Here is a 25,855-nt window from a genome sequence, read left to right as displayed (position 1 = left end):
AAGGCTTGAGCATGAATTGATTAGGTCAACTAGCATCAATCATCACTCGAGAGTGAGTAACAAAGAAGTAAACTGATAGAAATGTTTCCGCCTACATGAGACCTAAAATAAACCTACACTGATCTCTGCAAGGAAAATGAAGGGATGAGGTCCCCAATGAGAAAACAAACTAACAAGAAATCAAAAAAGGAAAGACTTTTTCATTAACGAATCCAGGAAGGAGTGGAGCATGTTGGTGAACATCACAGATGCTGGGGACAAACATGAGGGTCTGAACTCCCACAGCACTGGGTAGCTGTGACACTGATATGTCAGTGAAATTTTCTGCATCTCAGTCTCGTATCCATAGACTGGGGCAACAACAGCACCCGTCTCCTTGAATGGTCCTAAGAATTAAGTTATTTTATATATAAACGTTTAAATAAAATACCTCAGATTTTAACTATTACTCCAAAGCACAAGGAACAAAGAAAAGAGTGATAAATTGGAATTCATCAAAATGTAAAACTTTGCTTCAAAGATACCATCCAGAAAGTGAAAAAACAACAGACAGGAGAACATTTTTTCAAATCATTTATCTGATTAGGAGTTTGTATCTTCAAATAAAAAAAACCTCCTACAAATCCACAATAAAAAGAGAACTCAATTAAAAAGTGAATAAAGGATCTGAAAAGACGGAGAAGATGGAGGAGTAGAAGGACGCTCGTAAGTCACCCTCTCCCATAAATACACCAAGACCCACATCTACAGACCCACTCAGCCAACATGAGCACCTGCGAAACTCCGACAGAACATCGCCGCCTTCAAAAGATAAAGATGCCAAAAATCTGGTAGGAGAAAAGGAAAAAAGAAAGAACAAAAGGCAAAGCACCGCAGAAGGGTTCCCGCGGGATGGGAGCGGCAAAGGAGGACTGACGCTCGCACGCTGGTCTCCCCTCTCCAACTAAGAGGCCAGCGGGGAGGAGGGGGAACCTCCGGGGCTCGCATCTGTACAGAGCAGCCCTTGTCTGAGAGAACTATGTTAAACGGGCACAGAGCGTACCCCCGAAGCCCAGCCTGAGACGTGGGCCGGCAGCGGCGGGCAGGGCCATGTTGCACAAGCCGGGCGGAGGACGGGGGCGGCTGCACGGAGGCAGCCCCAGGGGACTGCAAGTGGCTGAGCGCCGTGGCTGTGGGTGTACAGGGCAGAACAACCTGGGCCCTGCATAAAACAGCAAGGTTGATGTGCTCTTGGGGGGAAGGTTGCATACCCCCATCTCTGAAAACCCACGGAAACTTTTTGGGGGAAGAGAGGTGGGGCTCAGGCAGAGCCGCCATATCGTCCGGTGCTGAGCATCCAGGCGGGGGCGGGGGCGAAACCTGCATCCGCACCGAAGGGCTTAGCAGCCTCAAGGGCCAGACTGAGACGGGCCTACATCCCGGGGCAGATAGGATCCTTCCATCCTGGTCCCTCAGAGAACTTGCTTCACAAAGACAAAGAAGGAGCTGGGTTTTGGCCCTGAGCAGGGACAAGGCTGTCCCTCGGTCTTCCCGGAGCACAAGTGCGGAGCGCCGATCAGGGCGGAGAGCGCAGCTGCACAGAGCAGCTGAGCTACCGGTGGCGCAGGTAGAGGGAGAGCGGCCCCCCGCCTGTCGGGCAGGAACACAGCCCCTGACCGAGGTGCTGGGAGGGGGCACGACCGGCCCTCCTGCCTGGCCAGTCTGCAACATCTGACTACGCCATCCGGAGGGGCAGTGACCCGCCCGCCCGCTGACAGCAGAGGAGAGCTGCACCTGACCCCGTGTTAGGAGGAGGTGCGGTCTGCTTGCCGACAGGTGCTGGGAGCAGTACAGAAGAGGGCGCCAACGGAGGGCCTATGAAAACAAGCTGAGCTTCCAAAACAGGACGAAGACAGAAGGACTTCACATTAAAAGCACACAGACTCCAGGAGAACACCGACAACCCCCCTTTTTTTTAAAATCTGTTTTTACCTGTTCTATTTTCTATTACTCTCATAATTTTTACTTCTTAATTCATTTCTATTTCTCTTGGGTTTTGATGTCCTGTTATTGATTAGACACAGGTTTCAAATACATCTATTCATCTCCCCCCCTTATATTTTAAAGATTTTAAAAGGACGTCTCAGCCCGATTAATTCTCTGCTTCAACTCGCGCATCTATTATTCATTATACACTGTTTCAAACCCTCTTTCTCCCTTCTTATAAAATTCGTTCTCCCTCTCTTATTTTTTCCTTTTCTTTCCTAAGTTCTATTCCTAAATGGGCATTAGATAGATAAAATACTTAAGATCCAAATTAGACAACTGATACTCCATAAACCACAGTGCCACAGAGGTATGAGCAAGATGAGGAAGCAGAGAAACCTTTCCCAATTAAAAGAACAAGAGAAATCCCCTGAAAGAAAGATCAATGAAATAGATATCGATAGACTACTGGATCAAGATTTCAAAAAAGGAGTGAGCAAATTGCTGAAGGAATTAAAAGAGATAGTGCTTAGAGATATAAAATATGTCAAAAATGAAATTGAAGCTATAAAGAAGAGCCAAGTAGAATGGGTAAACTCATTGACAGAGATGAGGAATGACCTAATAGCTGTGCAAAGCCGAGTAGATAATGCAGAGGAACGAATTAGTGATCTAGAAGACAGGGCAATAGAAAGCAACCATTCAGAAGAACTACAAGATAAGCAAATAAAAAAATAATGAAAATAGCATAAGGGACTTATGGGATAATATAAAGTGTACCAATCTTCGCATAATAGGGTTCCCAGAAGGGGAAGAAGGATCAAAGGGGATTGAAAAGGTTTTTGAAGAAATCATGACTGAAAACTTCCCAAACTTAAAGAAGGAATCAGATATCCAAGTACAGGAAGCTCAGAGGGTCCCAAACAGGAAGAACCCAAATATACCCACACCAAGACATATCATAATCAAGATGGCCATAGTCAAGGATAAAGAAATGATTCTAAAGGCAGCAAGAGAAAAGCAAAGATTAAGTTACAAGGCAACCCCCATAAGGCTCTCAGCTGATTTCTGCACACAAATACTACAGGCCAGAAGGGAGTGGCAAGATATATTCAAAGCCCTGAATGAAAAAAAGATGCAACCTAGGATACTTTATCCAGCAAGGTTATCCTTTAGGATAGAAGGAAAAATAAAGAGTTTCACAGACAAAAATAAGCTGCAGGAGTTTACCAACACTAAACCCATGCTAAAAGAAATACTGAAAGGGCTATTCTAAATAGAAAAGAAGCAGAATGCTACAGAAATGAGAAACTCAGAACTGGAAAGGTGATAATTCATGAATTACAAATAAAGTAAACACGAAATTATAAAAGAAGACATGCAAATCACTGAGAGTGGGAGAGGGAGGCAGGGAAATATAGAATATTTTTTCTTTCTTTTTTAAATGTTTTAACGATAGGATGGGTTTGAGATCATGTTACTATCAGTTTAATACAAACAGTTATAGTAATGGGTTAATAGATTTAAAAAAAGGATAACCACAAGCCAAAAATTTACAAGGGAGTCACAAAAATTAACTAAAATCAATGATAATACAAAGGAAAATTATGAAACCACAAAAGGAAGAAGAAAGGAACAAAGAGGATATACCAATTCAACTGCAAAGATAAGTTCAAAATGGCAATAAACACACATCTATAATTAATTACTGTAAATGTTAATGGACTAAATGCTCCAGTCAAAAGACATAGAGTGGCAGACTGGATAATAAAGCAAGAACCTTCAATATGCTGCATAAAAGAGACCCACTTTAGGGAGAAGGAAACATATAGATTGAGAGTGAAAGGATGGAAAAGGATATTCCATGCACAAGGAAAAGCCAAAATAGAAGGTATTTCAATACTGATTTCAGACAAAACAAAGGCCATAAAGAAAGATAAAGAAGGACATTTTATATTGATTAAAGGAGTGATACAAGATGAAGATATTACTCTCGTTAATATATATTCACCCAATATAGGAACACCTAAGTACATACAAGAATTACTAACAGAGATAAAGGGGGATATTGATGGGGGTACAATCATAGTTGGAGATTTTAACACTGCATTAACATCACTAGACAGATCTTCCAGACAGAAAATAAACAAGGCAACAGAGAAATTAAATACTACAATAGAAAAACTAGATTTGGTGGATATTTTCAGAGCATTACACCCCCAAAATAGGATATAAATTATTTTCAAGCGCACATGGAACATTTTCCAGGATCGACCATGTACTTGGGCACAAAAGAAACCTGAACAATTTTAAGAAGATAGAAGTTATCTCAAGCATCTTTACTGACCACAATGCCATGAAACTAGAAATCAACAACGGTGAAACAAAGGAGAAAAAAAGGAAAGCATGGAGATTGAACAATATGTTATTGAAAAAAACAATGGATCAATGAGGAAATCAAAGCTGAAATTAAGAAATACCTTGAAACAAATGATAATGAAAGCACAACCACTAAAAACCTATGGGACACAGCAAAGGTAGTGCTAAGATGGAAGTTTATAGCGATACAGGCCTTCCTCAAAAAAGAAGAACAATCTCAAATAAAGAAGTTAACCCACCAACTGAATCAATTAGAAAAAGAACAACAAAAAGCCCAAAAAGCAGCAGAAGGAAGGAAATAATTAAGATGAGAGAGGAATTAAATACAATAGAGATTAACAAGACCATAGAAAAAATCAACCAAACCAAAAGCTGGTTTTTTGAAAAAGTAAATAAAATCGACAAACCTCTGACCAAACTCACAAAGAAGAAAAAAGAGAGAGCACAAATTAGCAAAATAAGAAAGGAAAATGCAGAAATTACAACAAACAAAATAGAAATACAGAATATCATACGAGAATATTATGAAAAACTACATGGAAACAAACTGGATAACCTAGAGGAGGTGGACAAGTTTCTGGAAATCTACTGTCCAACAAAACTGAATCAAGAAGAAACTGAACAGTTGAACAATCCGATCACTAGAAAGAAATAGTTATAGCAATTAAAAACCTCACTACAAATAAAAGTCCAGGACCGGATGGCTTCACTGGGGATTTCTACCAAACATACAAAGAAGAACTCATACCAGTCTTTCTCAAACTCTTCCAGACAATTGAAAAGGAGGGAATACTCCCAAACTCATTCTATGAAGCCACCATCACCCTGATACCAAAACCAGGCAAAGGCACTACAAAAAAAGGGAATTATAGGCCAATATCACTGATGAACATAGACGCCAAAATCCTCACCAAAACTTTAGCAAATAGAACCCAACAACACATAAAAAATATTATACATCATGACCAAGTGGGGTTCATCCCAAGGACACAATGCTGGTTGAACATACGGAAATCAATCAATGTAATACATCATATCAACAAGAGAAAGGACAGAAAACACATGATCATCTCAATCGATGCAGAAAAAGAATTTGATAAAATTCAACATCCATTTATAATAAAAACTCTCGCCAAAGTGGGTATAGAGGGAACATATCTCAACATAATAAAAGCTATATATGACAAACCTACAGCCAGCATAGTACTCAGCGGTGAAAAACACAAAAACTTCCCACTAAAATCTGGGACAAGACAAGGATGCTCACTATCACCACTCCAATTCAACATAGTCCTGGAAGTCCTAGCCACAGCAGTCAGGCAAGAGAAAAAATAAAAGGGATCCAAATTGGAAAAGAAGAGGTAAAACTGTCATTAAATGCTGATGACATGTTACTATATATAGAAAACCCTAAAAGGTACACCAAAAAGCTTCCAGAGCTGATTGAAGAATTCAGCAAAGTAGCTGATTACAAAATTAACGTTCAAAAATCAGTTGCATTTCTTTACACTAACGATAAATCAACAGAAAAAGAAAGTAAAGAAACAATCCCCTTTAAAATAGCACCCAAAGTAATAAAATATCTGGGAATAAATCTAACCAAGGAGGTGAAATATTATACACAGAAAACTATAAACCATTGATGAAGGAAATTAAAGAAGACTTTAAAAAATGGAAAGATATTCCATGCTCTTGGATTGGAAGAATCAATATTGTTAAAATGGTCACACTGCCCAAAGCAATCTATGGATTTAATGCAATCCCTATGCAATTACCCTGGACATATTTCACAGAAGTAGAACAAATCATAATAAAATTTATATGGAACCATCAAAGACCTAGAATTGCTAAAGTATTACTGAAGAGAAAGAAAGAGGCTGGAGGAATAACTCTCCCAGACTTCAGACAATACTATAGAGCTACCGTCATCAAGACAGCATGGTATTGGTACCAAAACAGACCTATAGATCAATGGAACAGAATAGAGAGCCCAGAAATGAACCCACAAACCTTTGGTCAACTAATCTTCGACAAAGGAGGTAAGAATATACAATGGAATAAAGACAGTCTCTTCAGCAAATGTTGTTGGGAAAACTGGACAGCAGCATATAGAACAATGAAGCTAGAACACACCCTTACACTATATACAAAAATCAACTCAAAATGGATTAAAGACTTAAACATAAGACAAGATACAATAAACCTCCTAGAGGAAAACATAGGCAAAACATTATCTGACATACATTTCAAAAATTTTCTCCTAGAAGAAATAAAAGCAAGAATAAACAAATGGGACCTAATGAAACTTACAAGCTTCTGCAGAGCAAAGGAAACCAGAAGTAAAACAAGAAGAATACCTACGGAATGGGAGAAAACTTTTGCAAGTGAAACCGACAAAGGCTTGATCTCCAGAATATATAAGCAGCTCATACGACTCAATAAGAAAAATTAAACAACCCAATCCAAAAATGAGCAGAAGACCTAAACAAGCAATTCTCCAAGGAAGACATAGAAATGATCAAAAAGCACATGAAAAAATGTTCAATATCACTAATTATCAGAGAAATGCAAATCAAAACTACAATGAGGTATCACCTCACACCAGTCAGAATGGCCGTCATTCAAAAATCCAAAAATGACAAATGCTGGAGAGGCTGTGGAGAAAGGGAAATCCTCCTACACTGCTGGTGGGAATGCAGTTTGGTGCAGCCACTATGGAAAACAGTGTGGAGATTCCTCAAAAGACTAGGAATAGACTTATCATATGAACCAGGAATCCCACTCCTGGGCTTGTATCCACAAGGAAATCTCCTTCAGGATGACACCTGCACACCAATATTCATAGCAGCACTATTCATAATAGCCAAAACATGGAAACAGCCTAAATGTCCATCAGCAGGTGACTGGATAAAGAAGATGTGGTATATTTATACAATGGATTTCTTTTCATCCATAAAAACCGACAACATAATGCCATTTGCAGCAACATGGATGCTCCTGAAGAACGTCATTCTAAGTGAAGTAAGCCAGAAAGAGAAATAAAAATACCATATGAGATCGCTCATATGTGGAATCTAAAAAACAAAAACAAAAACAAAGCATAAATACAGGACAGAAATAGACTCACAGAAAGAGAATACAGACTTGTGGTTACCAGGGTGGTGGAGGGTGGGAAGGGATGGACTGGGATTTTAAAATTGTAGAATGGATAAACAAGATTACACTGTATAGCACAGGGAAATATACACAAAATATTATGATAAATCACAGAGAAAAAAGTGACAATGATTGTGTATATGTCCATGAATGACTGAAAAATTGTGCTGAACACTGGAATTAGACACAACATTGTAAAATGTTTATAAATCAATAAAAAAATTTAAAAAATATAAAATGAATCTTATATAACATAGTGAACAATAAGGACATCATGAAAAAGAAAACAGATCAATTTTTTTTAAGAACTATACAGAACTTATGGAAACAAAATACAGATATCATTTGGTATATAAAATTCAATGTATGAGTTAAGTAACATTTTAATCTTCAATATCTAGGGTGTTCATTAAAATTCAACAGTAATCTCTAATGTAATTGTTTAAAAGAGAATGAAAATACAGAAGTCAAAATGAAGAATGCAAAATAGGCCGGTCACTATTCTAAGATCTTCATATATTTTATCACTAAATGCTCACAGTCTTTGAGGTGTATAGTACCACTTTTTGTATATGAAGAAATTGAGTTTCAAAGTGATTAAATATCCTGGTTACATGGTTAGCAAGTGAGGGAATCAATCCCAGATAGGCAGTGTCTAGACGCCTTGCCCTTAACCATGACTGCAAGATATATAACAGGCAGGAGAAAAGCAGAGCAAAGCAAATAGAAATCACAAAACAAGATGCCAGAAATAAGACATTATCACTAATCACAATGTATTTAGATGAAACAAATAATGAGTTAAAAAATTTACAGATTTCATTTACCTGAGACAAAGCATAATTGAAACTTAAAACTGGTTGAAAGCTTAGAAAAATAACAGAAAGAGGTCAAAAGTTAGAGCCAGAAAAAGAGACACCTGAGAAATACTAATCAATGGAAAGGTAATCACTCAAGCCTCCCTCAGGTTCATAGGTACCTGAAACCCACCTTGGCCTGACACTTACCAGCTCTGTGCCTGAGCGAAACACTCAGTCCCCCGGAATCTTCGTTCACTCCTCTGTGAATGTAAGGAATCATCCCTCCCTGCATGTGGCCAATTTGTATTGATGCTGTGCCACGAGTACTGGCCAAGACACCTGAGGACCGTCAGTGAACAAATAAGGATCCTTGTCCCTATAGGAGTGAGGAAGAGCAGAATATAAACTACAGTCGTGACAGTCATGTGAAATATATGGTATTCTAGAAGGTGATAGAAATAATATGATCAGGGAGAGGCAGTTTCTGGGGCAGAGACAAGGGGAAGGCAGTTTCCAATTTAAAATGAGATGGCCAGAGCTGGCCTTACTGAAGACCTTCAGAAGGGGGTGCTAGTTGCTGAGCTACCTCTAACATAGCACCGCACACTGGGTGACGGGAACCACAGAGGCTCACTGTCTCACAGCCCTGGGGGCGGGGAGTCTGCAGGCAGGGTGTCAGCAGGGCTGGTTCATCCTGAGGGCTGGGAGGGAGAGGCTGGTCCAGGCCTCTCTCCTTGGCTTGGAGACGACCGTCTTCTCTCCACATCTCATCATGTCATCTCCCATGTACACGTGTCTGTGCCCACATTGCCCCTTTTTATCAGGACACAAGTCATACTGGATTAGGGCCCACCCTAATGACCTCTTCTTAACCAATTACATCTGCAACAACCCTATTACCAAATGGTGTCATGTTCTGTAGTCCTGGGGGTTCAGCATATGACTTTGACAGAGACCGGCCAGGGCAACAGGCCTGTGGGTGCATGTCTGATGTCCCCAAGAGCCAGCAGGGAGGCCAGTGTGGCTGGAGTGGAGTGAGCCATGGAGAAAACCGGAGATGAGCTCAGCTTGCGGAGGGGGAGGAAAGCTGTAAGGTCACCATAAGGACTCTAGCTTCTTCACTGAGTGAAATGAGAAGCCATTGCAGGATTTTGAGCAGAGAAGATCACACCCAGGGTCTCAATCACGCCTGATTTAGGTGATGAGGATGAAAATATTTAGGCTTTTGAGCTGATAATAGTTAGACTACATGTTGGACTTTGAATTGATGTTGTAGTAAATGAGACTCTGGAGGGTGTTGGGATGAGGTGGATGCATTTTGCATGTGGGATGGACAAGAACCATTGGGGCAAAAAGAACAACTTGGTAGAATAATGGCCCCCAATATGTCCACTGTCTGATACCTAGTACCTGGGAATATGTCACTATGCATGGCAAAAGGGACTCTGCAGGTGTGACTGTCAAGGACCTTGGGATGGCAGATCACTGTGGGAAAGCAAACGTCATCACGGAGGTCCTTAGAGGAGACAGGCAGATTGGTCAGAGACAGAGATGTGAAGTGAAAGCAGAAGTCACAGTGACACAGGGCCCTGGGCCAAGGAGTGTGAGCACCTCTGCAAGCTGGGAAAGGTAGGAAGATGAATCCCTCCCAAGAGCCTCGGTGTGGAACGGAGCCTTGGCCACACGTTGGTTTTAGCCCACTGACATTGACTTCGCACTTCTGCACCCTAGAACACTGAGAAAATGGATGTGTGTTACTTTAAGCCACTGAGTCTGTGGTCCTTTGTTACAACAGCAATAGGAAAGGAACTCAGGAACCAACATGGACATGAACCACAGGCTGCCTGCTCTGCTGGCAGGAAGTTCTTTGTCTCTGATCCTGGGGGAGTGTCCTGTCTTCTGGCAGCATCCACAAACTACCTCATGCTAACTTGGCAGCTTGCAGGTGGTCAAATCTTAACCCTGCACAGTTCTTGATATTTAGTTAATAAAAAAGATGGTGTCATCATGGGTATTTTTCCATCTTTTAAATACACTTCAGTCTTCTAATTGAGAGACTGTGTAAATAGTTTTCAATCTTAATAATAAATAACTGTGGTTTTATTTTGTTACTTAAATTACGAATAATAATATTCACATTAGTAAAAGTTATTAAAATCAACATTCTTCAATGAAAATATCAAGTTTCTTTTTGCATGAACATGTATTAACTACAAGAAATGTTCCATGCTTGTTCTACGATTTAGTGTTAGAGTCTTAAAGAATAATATTTTCCTCAAAAGGTATTATGACGAGGGGATTTCTTTTGGTGGAATGGTTCCTACATAAAATTTGATGAATGGCTCAGGCCACTGGGAACCTAGAGATGATAGAAATAAGGAGGCATTATAAACACAGAACAATTTTTAAAGGAATTAAAAAACTTGATGTGTGAAAACAAAGAATCAGAGAATATTCTTGTGAAATAAAAGTATTTCTCAGCATAAGCAAGACACTGGGTGAACAAATCTAAAATGAAAAAAACACCCAGAGATTAGCAGCGAGTCATGCATGCAGTGGAACTGATCAAAACCAAGTTGTTTCCAAACCAGTGTACAGGCTTGACGCCTTCATAAATCAAGTCTGTGTGGCACCAGGCCACCTCAAATACATGTTGATGAGATATTTATAAGCTCTTCAACATCCCAGCTCAAAGCCCACACAGGAGTCACACGACTATCACCTACACGTCTGCAAAACACACATCATAGTGAATAGCACTTTTCTTGCTAAGTAGTCGGTGGCAGGGCACTGTGAGCGGATAGAGATACAGGGACACAGGGACACAGAGGCATCTCCCCTCACTCAGCTGAGAACTTCCCGTGCATTCCTGGGCACAAGATTGTCATAATGTACACCATGCATTGATCTTCCTCCTAGGAAAGAAACGACTGTGTTGTCCTCAGGTTTGAGCAAGGGTGGCCGGGGGATCTCAGAAGAGCTGTTTCAGCACAACCAATAGAAATGATGGCCACCGTGACCACGAGAGACGTCCCCTGCCATCTCGGTAGGTACTTCGGTTCCTGACAAAAGCTGGGCTCAATAAAGGGTTGAGTAGAAGGCACAGACCTGAGGGATGCCCCAGCAATAGGCAGGAGGTAGGGCCTGGTTTATACTGCTCTGGGTGTATCCCAGCCTCATCCGAATATGAAATCAGAAATTTGCAAAACAGCAGAGCTGGGATGGATCACCTACTCCAGACTCCTCACCTTACAGTTAAAAGGGTGGCAGCCCTGACAGGCAAAGCAACGTGCTAAAGGCAGAGCGTGGAAGTGGCAGCACCAGATGAAACACACCGTTCCAACCCCCGTTCAAGGCCGCTAACACTGAGTATGGGGCCAAGATTTCCAACTAGGAGAATGAGAAAGTGTAAATACTTTGTTCCCCCCAAAACCCCAAATGTTTTTAAAGGCACAAAAACTCACCTTAAATAGCTCTCTTCTGAAGGGGCACTCTTCTGTCTCCATCTTTCTGTCTGTCTCCATTTCTCTCTCTCAGACACAAACACATACAATTTTGTGAATGGGGAATTCCTGCCATACAAAGACAGACTTCACATCTTCAGAAAGACACTTGACAAAGCACATTTCTCAATTCAAGTCTTTGTGTGAGGTCTGAGAAACTGGCTTATCTTCTAGAACAATTGGTGGTTCCAAAATCAGGAGATCATCTTCCCCAAAGGAAGAGTTCTGCTCTGTGTTGATTAAGTTGGGGATGTCACATTTCATGAGCCTGTTCGGCTCCTCCTCTGGCCGCCTGCTGCATCTGATGGATTCCTGGAGCCGAAAATCACTGTCAAGGGCAAAGTTTGAGATGCCAGCTTTGGCCTTGTCCAAGTGGTCCACTTCATTGACGTAGCAGTGAAAGAGGGACCGAGATTCATCACTGCGCTGCCAGAGAATACCTTGGGCATCACTGGTCTTCCAAAGTCTGACACAAAGCTTTTCAGTCTGAATCTCTTCTCGGGAGACTCTGCATTGTTATAAAGAAAACCAAAATAAAATATCGCTCACACTCTAGCTCGGTGACCTGAAGAATCATAGTTTTTGCCATCTACTGAGTGCAAGTCCCTGCACATAGCACGCTTACAAGCACTGGAAGTGAGAGACATCATTTCTGAACACATAAATTTAAACCCAAGGCAAAGTCTCAAGTGAGGGCCCTTGGACCATCCTGAAAAGACATCGTTCCCTGAGAATCCTCAATATTGCTGTATCACACAACACTCTTTCTCAATGCGACACTCAGATCATCTTCATCAGAATTAGTTAAAGTACTTCTTAAAATGCAGAATTCTGGGGTACACTCAGCGTCTTCAGTGGTAGGGACAGGTAGTCTGTATTTTCAGAGTCGCCAAGATAACTAAAAACACTCAGGTTTAACATCGTCATCTACATCGGGTCACCTGAGCATCGACAATGCTGTCTCACGTGATGAGGGGGTTGCCATGTGTGTCAGGGTGCTGTCCTACCCACGAGACTCCCCCGATTCTCAGAATTGACAGTGCTGCCCCATTGGGCACGAAATACCACCATTTCACAATGCATACGCAGGGTGCCCGACTGACAGATACAATCAGTGATAGGAGAGGGGACAAAACTCAGCTTTCTGATACCTTGTTTCACTTACTGTGGGACGAATGATCAATTCAAGGGTAATAAATCAGTGAATGAGTGAATAACATGACTCTCGTTACTCCCACGAGTGCCTGGAAGAGCAAGCCTGGGCACACTGAGAATCATAACAGCCCATCTACTTAATTGCCATCCTTCCAAGATTTGTGTAAAGGTTACTTCCACCCAGGCAGTGACTCCTGAAGGGCAAGAATCATGTCTGAACACACTCTCAAATCCAGAACAGAACCTGACAACAATTAGGCTCTGGAGTCTGTGTTTAGCGAGTGTGGAATCTCAGTGATTCCAGCTCATACACCTTGCCTTCCCATCCCACCACACACGATATGGCCCTTATGACCAGTTCTCCCGGGGCTGGGGCCACGGAACCCACTTACAGGACTGGAAGAATCTGATCATATAAACCATCCCCCAGAATATCATCAAGAGTCACCTGCATTTCAGGGATCAGTAATCCCAGAAGCTTTGCAGGTCAGGCAGCTGAGGGATTTTTATATCAGCTCTGTCTTATACTGTGACTGCCTGGGTGATATCAGACAAGGAATTTTCAAAAGCCTGAGCTTTTCCTTTCAGGAATAATCTACTTAAAACTCTCATTGACCATTTAACAAATGTGATGTGAAGGTCAACGATTTACACAGGAGTATAAAATTCACTAGGTCGTGGATTTAGAATCAGAGAAAAATCATTTGAGAAAGATTGACAGAATGTAGCTTTAATGCATATTTAAGTATACTTACCTTTCAGTAAATCATCTTCTTCCCCTACTTATCACTTCACCCAAGTTTAAAAGATGTTTCAGAACAGGGATGAGTGTGCCAGCAATCTGTGACCCATTAACCTAAAATGTCACCTAGGAAAAACAGGGGACTAACACATTTTTAAAAAGTATGGTGAGGACAGCGGGACCATCCCCCAACTCCACACTAAGAAGCTCTGAGTAATAGCTTTCCTGCCTGCCTTGGGCATCAGCTGATGTGAAAACCCACCTAGAAACCACACTGTCCAGCAGCTCTTCCGTAACACAGGCTACACTTTCCCAGGATTAAGAATTGAGTCAAGGAACTCCTTCCCTGAAGAATAAAGACAAAAGAGAACAAGAGAGTTCTTCCCCTCCCCAGGGGAGAGCCCAGACCTTGGGCTGCATGCACTGCGTCCACCTCCCAGGAGAAGGATAACCTGGAGAAGGACGTCCTGCGAAACTAGGGCAGCAAAGGTAGAGATGGGAACAAATAGACCAGCTGGCCTGGGACAGCCCCCTATGTCGCTGCCTTGGATGTTGCCTCCGCCCCCTCAGCACAACCTGCCCACCTCCGGTGGCTAAGCTGTCAGGAAAACTGTGCTTTGAGACCTGGGGCAACAGAGGCTGCCCCCAGGCCAAGCTGCTGGGGAGATGGGAGCTAAACTACTAGCTCCCAAGTGACAGTCTCCATAACCTCGCATTCACCCCGCTACCCCCGCAAATTAACGCACCCGCGGGACATTATGACCCTGAGAAGGGTGACCTGAGAACGAGAGGCAGCAGAGGCCGCCCCCACGTCAGGCCTCCAGAGAGATGGGAGCTTATCCTCCAGCTCGCAATAGGCTGAACCCCTCTCCTCTCCACCCCCTGATCTCACCGCGCCCACCTCCCAGGAGCAATCTGACCTGGTGTGGTGTGTCAGGCGAATCTTGGGCGGGAGAGGCCGTCCCCAGGCCAGGTCAGTCAGGGGAAAGGAGAAGAAGTGGCCCCATTAGGCAGGGCAGCAGGGCGGGGCAGCAGGCCGTGACAGCTGCCCCTGCCCCTCGACCTCATCGCTTCCGCCTCCCAGAAGCAAGCTTACCTGGAGACGGGCATCTGGCTTCTTGGGCAGCAGAGGACGCCCCCAGGATTGTCCACGGGGAAGAGGGGAGCAAATTGACAAGCTCCGCGCTGAGGGTCCTCTACCCTCGCCGTCTCCACCCTCGCAACTTAAAGTCACCGCCCAGGGGGCCCCTCCCCAGCAGGTTGAATGGGACAGGTGTGTCTGCAGATCTGGGGCAGGAGAGGCCACTCCCACACCAAGCCATCGGGGAGATGGGAGCTAATCCACCAACTCCCCAAGGCATCCCCATCCCCCGCATCAGCCACTGCTCCTGAACCCTGACCTCACTGTGGCCTCCTCTAGGGAGCAGGCTATCCTAGAGATGGACGTCCGGCGAACTTGGGGCAATAGGGATCGCCCCCAGGGCAAACCATGAGGGGAAATGGGAGCAAATGGACCGGCTTCATGGGAAAACCCGCCGCTGATGCCAACACCCCCAACGTACCACGCTCGCCTCCCAGGGTCAGGTTGACTAGGATACACGTGTTCCGTAACCCAGGGCAACAGTGACCGCCCCCAGGACAAGCCGCGGGGATGATGGGAGCAAATGGGCCCGCTTCCCCGCTGTAAGCCCCAGACCCCAGCCACTCCTGCACACTGACTACCCTGCCTCCCGCCCCCAGTTGGCTAAGTGGGACAGGGGTGTCCCGGAACTTGGGGCAGCAGAGGCCGCCTGCAGGCAACACGGTGCAGACATGGAGCTAATCCACAAGCTACTGCGGGGAAGCCTTCCTATCTCCGCAACCACAAACTTACCAGCTCCCTGACCGCACCGCACCCATCTCCCAGGAGCAAGCTCACCTGGAATCGGACCTCAGGCAAATCTCCGGCGGCAGAGGTCGCCCCCAGGCCAGGCCGCGGGGGAGAGAAGAAATGGAGCAGCTCCCTGGAACGGCCCCCATCCCCCTGGCGCCGCTGCCCCCGCCTCCCAGGACCTAGCTCACCTGGAGACCGGCGTCCCGCCTCTAGGGCAGCGGAGGCCGCTCCCAGGCTCCCCCGCGGGGGAGAGCGGAGCGAATTGACCTGCTACCCCGTGGCAGCACCCCTCCCCCCGTGGGCCCCGCCCCTTAATGTCACCTTCCACTCTCCCCACTCAGCAAGCTGAGTGGGACAGGTGTGTCCGGCGACCTGGGGCAGCAGACGCCGCTCCCAGGCCCGGCAGCCAGGAAAAGGCAGCTTGCTATTCCACCAGTTCGTCAGGTGCATCCCCGCCTCGCTCCTCTGCCGCTGCCGCCGCCCCCGGACCTAACCGCCCCACCCCCCAGGCCAGGCTGCACGGAGGAGAAGAAATTGACCGGCTTCCCCGTGCAGCCTCCCACCCTCCGCCGCCGCCGCCGCCGCCGCCACCGCCGCCGCCGCCCCAAACCATTGCAATAGCCTCCCGGGGTCAGGCTGACTGCGAGGATGTGCACTTGCCTTCTGATCCTGGCCACGTGCCTGAGCACCTACCTGCACCCCTACACTCCCTGTACCTCTGAACCCCTGCCACTCTCTGCACATCTGCACTGCCTGCACCCCCAAAACCCCTGAACTGCCTGCACCCTCCACAGCCCCTGCACCCCTGCCACCACTTACACCTTTGCACTGCGTACACTCCTGCACCCCTGCATGTCCCACACACCACCTCTTGGGCCTGTGGCAGAGTCTCTGCTGTTAGACCAATGCAAAGGGACTCACATCTTTGCCAGTATATGATGCATCAGTGGACGTCTGTGGTTGGCTGCAGGAAGGTACATGTTCCCGGTCACTAGCCTGGGCCACTAGGGTGATCTCTGTGAGGTCACCCAGGACGGGCTCAGAGATGCTGTTTTCTGGGAAGAGAGGAGTTGAAACCGGTCTTGAGGGCAGAGCTGTGCTCACCAGGCCGTCCACGCTTCATGTTTTACACAGGGCTTCGGAGAAGTGAAATGGATCCGGCCAAGTAAGAACGGCCTGCTGTGTGCCCACCTCTGTCCTGGGCTCTGAGGCAGACCGACTGGCTCCCACATTCAGGACCCAGTTTGGGCACCTGAAAGGTCCCTTAGAGGCATCCTATCACTTCTCAGGAAGAAGTCTGGCTGCTTCCACCCCATGGCCCTCCCTCCAACTCTGCTGGCCCCAGGAAGGTTCCTTATTTGGGGAAGAAGGTAGCCCACCCCCTACCCCACCCCTCACCTTTCTCTAACCCAGGCTGGTGCTCTCTCTGCCCTTCAGAGTCTGGAAAGCCATCCCTCTTCAGTTATGTCCCTTCTGAGATGGACTTGCTTCCACTCCATTCTAGGCGAGGATGCACCATGGAATGCACTGGGTAAGAGAACCAAAATAAACAGTTTCTTCTGTGAGGTTTTCTGTTTATCTACTGGGGCTTGGCTGTGTGTAGTTTGCTACAGCTATTCGTGCGAGAGGCTAAAGCCGCCTGTGTGTCCTTGTTTTCATCTCCCCGCTGTCTTTGGGTTTTCCTTAGACACTCCTGAGACATTTACTTCTTTTAATTTTATTCCTGTCATTGCACAGGGGCCCTACTGATATGGAGGTAAGGTGTTGTGGGAGTGGGACAAATTAGGGCATCTGTAGTCCTGTGATTTATTCTCATTGAGCCTGTGCCCTGAGCTGTGACCTCCACAAGTGTGTCTCTTCCCCCCCACCCCAATTTGGGTGACACAGAAGGTTTTTCCCTTCCCCTAGGTAGGTTAGGCTCTGGTAAAATAATTTCTCACTAAAAATTAAAAAAAAAAACAAAGCAAAACACAACCCCCCACAATGGAAGAGAATGTTCTGGGTGTATTTCAATAGAGCTATTTTTTCCTTTCCTGGCAGGAAGCATGAAGAGTTTTCCTATGATCTTCACTCTGAGAACAGGGTACGGTCCTGGAGGTAAAATGTATGAAAAAGAGTAGGGGGCCCCTCTGACTGGCCCCCTGGAGTTTTCACACTCAGACTTCCCCACGCTGAGCCTCCAGCTGGCCTCAGGGACCTGTTAAATCTGCCTGACCCCTGGGTTCTTACAAAAGCGTGTCCTTCCCTGGGAGCTGTGACTCTCCAAGCCTGCCCGGCTGCCTCTCTGTGTTGGGAGCAGCTTTCCCCCTGTTTTCTTGTGGATCTAAGAAGAGCAGTTGGTTTTCAGCTCCCTCAGCTCTGGTAATGTTTTCAGTACAGAAGGAGCAACTTCTGAGCTCCTCACAAGCTGGACCAGAGGCTGGAAGCCTCCCCTCCTCTGCCTCCATGCAGAAAGTCAGTGGCTGTGTTTCTAGCCGAGTTTCTGAAGATTTGGATTTAAACACACACATCCCAGCCCCCACAGGAGCACACAGTCCCATAAATCCCTACAACTTCCACTGGTAACTACGGAACTGATGAGGACACGGGTTTCGGGGCTGCAGAGGCCTGACTGCACGACTTGCTCCGTGGACTATTTACGTGGTTGCTCTGGGCCTTGTCTGAAGTGGCTTGCTTACCGCACCTGGTACATGGGAAATATAAAATAAGTACTAGTACCTCCACTTTTTCTCCCTCTTGGGCCTTCCAACCTAAAAAGTAATAAGTGAACTCAGACGGCCTAGTCACCACAATGAAGTCTGACCAGCCTGGCTCTCCTGAGTGATGGGCACTGACTTTCATGTTAACTCGGAATAGTAGGGGACCCGCCTTCCTCTAACTGGGCACCTCCCCACACTGGGCATGCCCTCAGCTGAGACGGGGCCAACTCCCCATTGAGGTGCTGGTGGCTTCAGTGTGACCTGGCCCTGCCGGGACAAGAACCTGCAGTGAGGTAGAGGGTCAGGAGGAGGGGGGGTCCCTGCTGGGGCAGCAGGGGGCCCGGTAGCACCCTGCCCAGCCTGGTGCCTGTGGCTCCCCAACATCTCTTACGGCCCCCGGGTTGGCTCTGGTCCAGGCCACTCCATGCACCCTCCCAGTATCTTTTCATTAAGTCCCTTTTTTGCTTTTATCAGCCAGAGGTGGCTTCTGTTGCTTGTTCAGTGAAATAGTGCATCAGGAAACCAGATTATTTCTAAGATCAGTAAAATACCAACTTCGGTCAGCTCGCTGGGCAGACCGTGCAGCACAAATTCCCGCACAGGGCTGTGCAAATGCCTTACGTGAAGGGTCCTCATCATCTGTCTTCAGAGATACAGAAGCTTGTGGTTCAGGTAAAACCTCAGGGAGGGATTGAGGAATCCAAAGCTGGTTGGTTTCAAAGACTAACCTGGTCGGACCAGACCTCTGAGCTGTAGTCAGAAGCCTGGCTCAACGTCACGTGGACTCAGAGCCCTAAGTGTACGGTGGGGCCAGTTTTGTTCCCTTTACAGGCTCTCGTTGGGGAGTCACTGTATCCCCTTACACTCAGCAGGGAATCCAGCCCTCTTAGCCCCATGGATCCCTGAGTGTTCCATGACACAAATCCCGAGAGTGTTTAATTTTCATCTTTGTTTAGGAGGATGAAGGTGGGGCAAGAGGAGACATAAATTCACACTTAGTGATACCAAGTCACAGCCAGTACCTCCTCCTCGGAGAGCTATGTGCTCCCACAGTGGTGGCTGGGGGCTGGGCAGAACCCCTCCACTGGTCACAGAGGGACTCACTCCTCTGGCTGCAACTGATTGTTTGGACAACCAATCCAGAGGGGACAGAGCATCTTTCCTGGGAATTTGGAACTGACACACAGAAATTAATTTCACTCATCTGGGGATTGGGAGGAGGGTGGGAATCAAATGAAACCAGAGCAGGAGAGAAAATTACAAGTGAATGAGAGAGAGACAGAGAGACTGAGCTTGTGAGAGCAAATAGTGGCAAGGAAGGTTAACAATCAGGGGACAGAGGAATTCCAGCTCCTGGCTTTCTAGTGTGTCCCAGCCCATCAACGAACCTTCAGGATGGTTAACATCATTCCAGTTATGCAGATTAGGAAACAGGCTGAAAGATACGGGGGTTGGCTTCGGGTGCACAGTTAATGTAAGTGACACTGGACCCCTCACTTCCCACTGCCTGAAGGCACCATGATCCTCACAGGGACCCTGCTTTGCTGACAATCCAGCACCCTGATCAAAGGGACCCTGCGGGAGTGGGAACCTCTCTGAGTGTGGAGAGTTCTCTGCACCGAGATGCCATGCATCAGCCGGCTCCCGTTCACCCCAAGTTAACGTCTCCCCAGCTGTGCAGTCTCCCGACCTGCTTCCCTCCCTACCAGGCACCCCGTTCTTACCACCGAGTGTACTGCAGGAGTTCAGGCACAGGGATGCCCAAAGCAACACGAGCCCAACGGCTGTACAAACAGCAGACTCCCATCCCCACCTGGGCTTCATGGGGATAATATGTGTCCTCACCTTTCATGTATCTAAGGTAATCTGTTTCTTCAGCTGGAGGCTATAGAGAAAAATAAAAGGTCCAAAACATCGTTCAGTGAGGAATTCCTCCAAGGACCTGACTCCAGAGTCTACAACCAGTTGTGCTGGCCGCTCATACCCCCGTACTTTGGGTGAGGTGGATTATTGATCAACACAATCGTTGGTGGCCCAGCTCCTGGTCTTGGCTGCCCAGAGGGGGCTGGGGGAATGGGTAAGTCCAGGGCACTCAGGAAGAGCACAGAGGACCTGGCCTCTCCCCTTCGCACTTTTAAACCCCCAAATCTCAAGGCATCGAACAGAGTGCAGCCACAACAATAATGAGATGCTCCCATCTCTTCACTCACTCCTGTCGGTTCACTTACGTGCTGAGCATCCACTGGGTCACAGGACATGACACACAGGATGACCGATGGGACAGGCTTGGTACTTCCCCCTGGATCCTGTTCAATCTGATGGAAGAATGATCACTCATAAATGGTTTCTCAAAAGGGTATATAGACAGAAGACAATCTGCAGAGTGAATCAAATTTTAAAATATAAATGACGATCCCCCAGTCTCCCCGCCTAATGTTAGCAGCATAAAGATAATAGATATTGCCTTTGATCACCAAGGAAGTGGTCACCCCCCTCAGGAGGAAAGGAGAGTTATTCTTTCAGCAGGACACACAAGTGCTCCATCAGATTGGACCAGGACCTCTACATTCATTCAGCAAATCTGTATAAGCTCCTACGACATATGGGAATCTAGTAACTAGACCCGATCCCAAGGCTCTTGGGCTTTATTAGTCAAGAAAATAGACACGACTCCCCATCACTGGGGGCTCAGAGTTTTAGCAGAGGAAACAGGCAGCATGTTGGGGGTAGCAAGAGCTTGGGGAAAAATAAGAGTGGTATGAGCAAACTCAGGTGTTGGTGGTGGGGTGCGAGGCAGGCAGGAGGGAATAAGGCATTCCTGGCAGATCTCACAGAGTAATGAACTTGAAGCAGCATAGATCCGGAGGAATAAGGAAGAGCTGGAGCCAGAGGCCCCCAGAATGACGGGAAGAGTGTGCACGGAGAGGCAGAACACGCCGGGTCCTCGAAGACTTTGGGACGACTTTGGCTCCTAATGAAATGGTGACCCTTTTGGTGAGTTTTGATGGGATGGGTGATGTCCAATTTATGCTTTTGTTTTGGTTTTTTGTGGGTGGAGGGTAATTTATTTATTTTAGTGAAGGTGCTGTGGTTTGAACCCAGGATCTCATGCATGCTAAGCATGTGCTCTATCACTGAGCTACACCCACCCCCTCAATGTATGCTTTTATAGGCTCCCTCTGACTCTGTGTGGATGAGATTGTAGAAAAGCAAAGATGGAAGAAGAAGGCTATTTGGTGTCCAGGAAGAGGCTGAAGGTGGCTCCTAGGAGGGTGGGGAACAGGGAGTAGGTGGTTAATGAAGACAGAGTAGCCAGAATTTTCTAACAAGCTGGATTTGCTGTGTGTGTGTGTGTGTGTGTGTGTGTGTAAGAGAAAGAGAGAGAAAGAACATGGTTCCAACATCTGGACCTGGAAAATGGGATGGATGTCCTCTCCATCCACAGGGGATGGGACAAGATGGGGCTGAGCAGGTGGAAAGGGGCTGGAATCAGCTCAGTTCTTCAATGTCATGGTTAAGAAGTCTATTAGATATTGCCACAGAAATGCCTAATAGGTAGAGGAGTCTGGGGTTTTTTTTTCTTTCTTTTTAACATTAAAATATATAATTTGAATGTATTAATTTTATTATGTGAATGAAATTGTAATTTTATTTCATTCCAAGTTATATGTTATAATATCCAAATGGAAAATATATCAGAAAAGGGGAGAAATGAGGGCTTTCACAGAAACTGACTGTCCATAACGTAGGTAAAATTTCAATAATACCAGTCTTCAGTGCAAAAACCTCATCTTGGTGTTACATAAAATTAAATGAAAAAGGACTATGTTGATGTATCATTATTTCATGTTACATAATAGCCCCAAACAAACACACTGTTTATCTGTGAGGCTTGTAGAAATACTATTCACTTTATTGTCATAAATACAGAAATGCAAAAATTTTCTATGGTCGAATTAGCATCTTAGTGGAAATAATAGAGATCTGAGCATTTTACATGATATTTATGGACTGATTTAAAATTTGGAAAAGTAATTTACACAGTAGAACATACGTATGAATGTGAAAGCAAGACGAATGAAAGAAAAATAATATGAGTATCAGGGAGAGAGTTCCAAATGGAAAGGGCCAATCAGGGAGTTTTGAACAAATCGAGAAATTGATGGCATGTCAATTTCCAAATCTAGTTGCTTCCACCAAAAGTATAGCAGAGAGATAGTGGAGAGACCCAGGACCCAACTCCTGGGCACATTCGTAGTAAATGTTTGGAAAAAAGTGGAGACGTTGGCAAAAGACCAGCCAGTGGATTGAAAGCAGAGTGATGGGCTGGAGGCTAAGTAAAGCAGGAACACGGGGAAGGAAGGATGGAAGAGCTGGGTCAAATGCTGCCAAAGGGCTACGCATGATGAAGACTAAAAACTGACCACTATATTTAGCAACGTGGGGTCACTGATGGCCTTGACAGAACAGTTTCCATACAGCAAGGGATCAGGGGAAAAGCCAGAGTGGGTGCAAAAGGGGATGGCTCAACTGAATATGCAGACAGTGAGTTTAAACTACTCATAAAAGATTTGCTGCAAAGACATAGGCTTGCAATTGGTGGTGCGAATTAGAGTCAAGGAGTGATGTTTGTTCCTTTTAAGAGGATGGACTTTTATATACTGATAGGAGACAACTAGCAGGAGAAAAAAATAGATCAGGTAGTGACAGAGAGGATGGATGTGGGAGTGACAGCCCAGAGAAGATTGGATGGATGGCCCCCCTGGAGACTTTTGAATGCTCTGGCTTTCGATGTCACCTGTAATAAGAGGTGGGGCAGCGAGAGTGAGGTTACAGACATCAGAAGGCGAGCGGATGTGCTGGGAGTTGCTGGTGAAATTTCTCTTCTGTTGGCTTCAGTTTGCTTGGTCAAAGAAGAAAAGTAAACTTACCAGCTGAGGAAAGAGGAGGAAGTTACTGGAGTCATGAGCAGAAGATACGAAAGAGCCTTCAGGGACAATGGGACAGTGAAAAGAGCAAGGGGAGACGAGGGGAGTGTGCTCTCAGAAAGTTACATTTTATCTTTGAGGTCCCCAAGTGTTGGAGGTGTGTTTGCCCTTCCTGCTGTTTATGAAATAAAAATTGAGTATGGTTCAGGGAAAATACAATTTCATTCTAAGTGGCTGCCTGTTTCTCAGGAATGGTCATCTTAAACTGCAAACATTACCAAAATGTTGAAAAGAAGAACTTGTGTACCCAATGACCCACTATTTTCTATAAATTTGGCTGCTATTTAGTTCCCCTATCAATCCTACAGAACCAATACTGCCTAGGATGGAGATACATCGATGCTTATATGGAAATGAAATCTGTATCTTTTTCCTAAACTCCATGGCTTCCTTAACATCCCATTCCCCTTGGAATTTAGGGGTGTCCGGTATAAGAAATGAGAAACAGTTTGAGAAAATCCCGGCTCAGAATTACACAGCACAACCTCAGCTCAGAAGTGTACAGCCGTCAAAATGTTTAGAAGCAAAACTCCGCAACTACTCTTAAAGGATTTTGCAAACCTGGGCCTGCCTAGATGTTTCCAAACTAGAAAGATACTCCAATCACTTGACCGGTACGGGAACCAGAGGCTGGTCAGCCTTTTCTGTAAAAGTCAGAGAGTAAATATTTTCAGTTTTGCAGATTATTTTGTTGTAACCATGCAGGTCTGCAATAAGAAAGCAAAGAGCACTGGGAGACAGGAAACAAACGGGCATGCCCACACCCTCCCTTCCACTCAGGGCAGCTTCTCTGTGGTGGGGAGCTTTGCCACAATCACTTGTTTCTTTGTTTCCATTGGTTTCTTTGTTTCCACCTTACTGCTCAAGCTCAGAAATTCAAGTGAGCCTGGTCCTTCAGCATCCATGCAGAGAGAAGACTGAGCAGGGATGGGGACCCCATCTGACAGAGAAGAGAGAAGGCTTGTCACCATGACATGAGACAATCGCACCTTCCGGGGTGATAGGGAACAAAGATAAGGGAGGGGCACAGCAGTGGGACCCCTGGGTCACCTGCCAGGCTTGCTCTCCCTCCACGGCCACCCTGGGGGCCTGGGTGGTGTTGGAACTCAGCTACAGTGATTAGGCTGAGGAGACTCAGGGTAAAGGACCCTCCGTCTCCACACCGAGTTCCAAGCGCAGCCCCTCTAAATTTACCCTCTGAGTTTCTGGAACTCAGCTGGAAGAATACATGATCAGGCCAGACCCAGAGCCCAAGCCACACACGACAGGGGTCACGTGAGTTTGTAACCCCGTGCTCAGTGGTCGGGGTCTCCTTGCATATCTGCAGAAATCCCTGTTCTGCCTCATTCGTGGGAGAAACCCCACATCTCCTCCTACTCTGTCTGTTCTTCTCTTGAGGGTATTGTCCTGGAGGGGTGCAGAGTCCTTGAACCTGGTCCTCCAAACGTACATAAGCAGCCTGTTCAATAAAACAAATTATACACTTTTTCACCTTTGCCAGTTTTTTGATTCCAGAAAGGCTGTGGGAATTTTTCTCACTGTCTCCTGTGCCCCCACCACTTGGTGGTCCTCTACTCATGGAAACACGATTTCTCACAACTGCACCCTGCCTCCCAGCTTGTCAGAGGGGAGTGACCCACAAAGACACAGGTGTTTGTGAGGATCTTGTCCCCAAGCAGAAAACCTACTCCTGGAGCCACGGACAGGGATCTGGCCTCCTGAGCTGCTCAGCTCTAATTGAAAGCCTAAACTGGGGACCCCGAACATTGCTGAATGACTTTCTGAGTCACCTTGGCTGGAGAGGCCTGATTTTTCGTTCTAGGAATGGATGTAGCGCAACCTCCATTTTCAGGGCTGACATTCATGATGGATCTAGTTCCCCCAACTGCACCCCAGGAAGGAGAGGCCCTTCCATCCCACTAGTTAGAAACCCATCCCAGGGGAGTTCTGAAGCACCTCATCGCAGTCAGTTCCAGCATCCCTGCTGAGTGGCCCCTGCCCCTGCCCCTGAATGAGCCCCTTCCCTGGGCAATCCCTTCCCCGACATGACCACATCCCAGGTGGTGCTGGGGAAGGCAGGGAGTGCAGTGAGGGGCGGGGGGAGAAGAGCACTTTGCTCTGGAATGAGGGTTCTTGGGGGACCATAGAGCAAGGCACACACCACCCCCAACCTATACCCCAAACAGCCCCGCCAACACAGGGGCTGCTCTGCTCCCTCTCACCATGGCTCTCCTTTGAGACTGCACACAACCCGGCATCTGGCACCCCAGCCCTACCTCCCATCTTATGACAGATCCCTTCTTCTTGGAAACTGCCTAGCAGCGCGTATTCAAGGCCGGCAGCGGGCCTGGCGGATCTGCATTTCAGGTGCCCTACCTGGCCAGCCGTGCGTGCCTGGGCTCAGCCCTCTCTCTCGCCCACCGGTAGCCTGGGTCCACGTCCAGTGCAATCGGAGGCCGCGGAGCCCCGGCTGATCTCCACACAGGGACATGTGAGGGTGCCCCCGCCCCGCTGCCTCGCTGCCCCGCTGCCTAGCTGCCCCTCTGCCCCGCCCACTGGTGGTAGCACCGCCCCAGCCTCCGGGCGGCGACACCT

General features: G+C 46.4%; 3 long non-coding RNA genes across 7 annotated transcripts in view; all 3 read right to left on the bottom strand.

Moving 5' to 3' along the window:
- Positions 1-12,034, bottom strand: part of LOC140694725 (uncharacterized) — a 90,433-nt gene extending 78,399 nt beyond the window's left edge. For all 5 annotated transcript variants that reach the window (XR_012070334.1, XR_012070333.1, XR_012070335.1 and 2 more), the window contains exons 1-2: positions 11,765-12,034; positions 8,508-8,676 (exon numbers count right to left, since the gene is read on the bottom strand). This is a non-coding gene — a long non-coding RNA (uncharacterized lncRNA). The remainder of the gene's footprint in view (positions 1-8,507; positions 8,677-11,764) is intronic.
- A 2-nt stretch (positions 12,035-12,036) lies between these two features.
- Positions 12,037-14,958, bottom strand: LOC140694751 (uncharacterized). The gene is made up of 5 exons (XR_012070368.1): positions 14,797-14,958; positions 14,621-14,643; positions 13,963-14,046; positions 13,714-13,826; positions 12,037-12,311 (listed from the first exon to the last, which is right to left on the bottom strand). It is a non-coding gene; the product is annotated as an uncharacterized lncRNA (long non-coding RNA).
- Positions 14,959-16,401: 1,443 nt separating this feature from the next.
- Positions 16,402-25,844, bottom strand: LOC140694736 (uncharacterized). Its single transcript, XR_012070351.1, has 4 exons — positions 25,637-25,844; positions 20,501-20,587; positions 16,972-17,100; positions 16,402-16,621 (listed from the first exon to the last, which is right to left on the bottom strand). It is a non-coding gene; the product is annotated as an uncharacterized lncRNA (long non-coding RNA).
- Between the last annotated feature and the right edge of the window lie 11 nt (positions 25,845-25,855).

Source organism: Vicugna pacos, unplaced genomic scaffold (genome assembly GCF_048564905.1).
Source record: "Vicugna pacos unplaced genomic scaffold, VicPac4 scaffold_103, whole genome shotgun sequence".
NCBI classification, from domain to species: domain Eukaryota; kingdom Metazoa; phylum Chordata; class Mammalia; order Artiodactyla; family Camelidae; genus Vicugna; species Vicugna pacos.
This window is presented reverse-complemented; position numbering and strand designations above follow the sequence as displayed.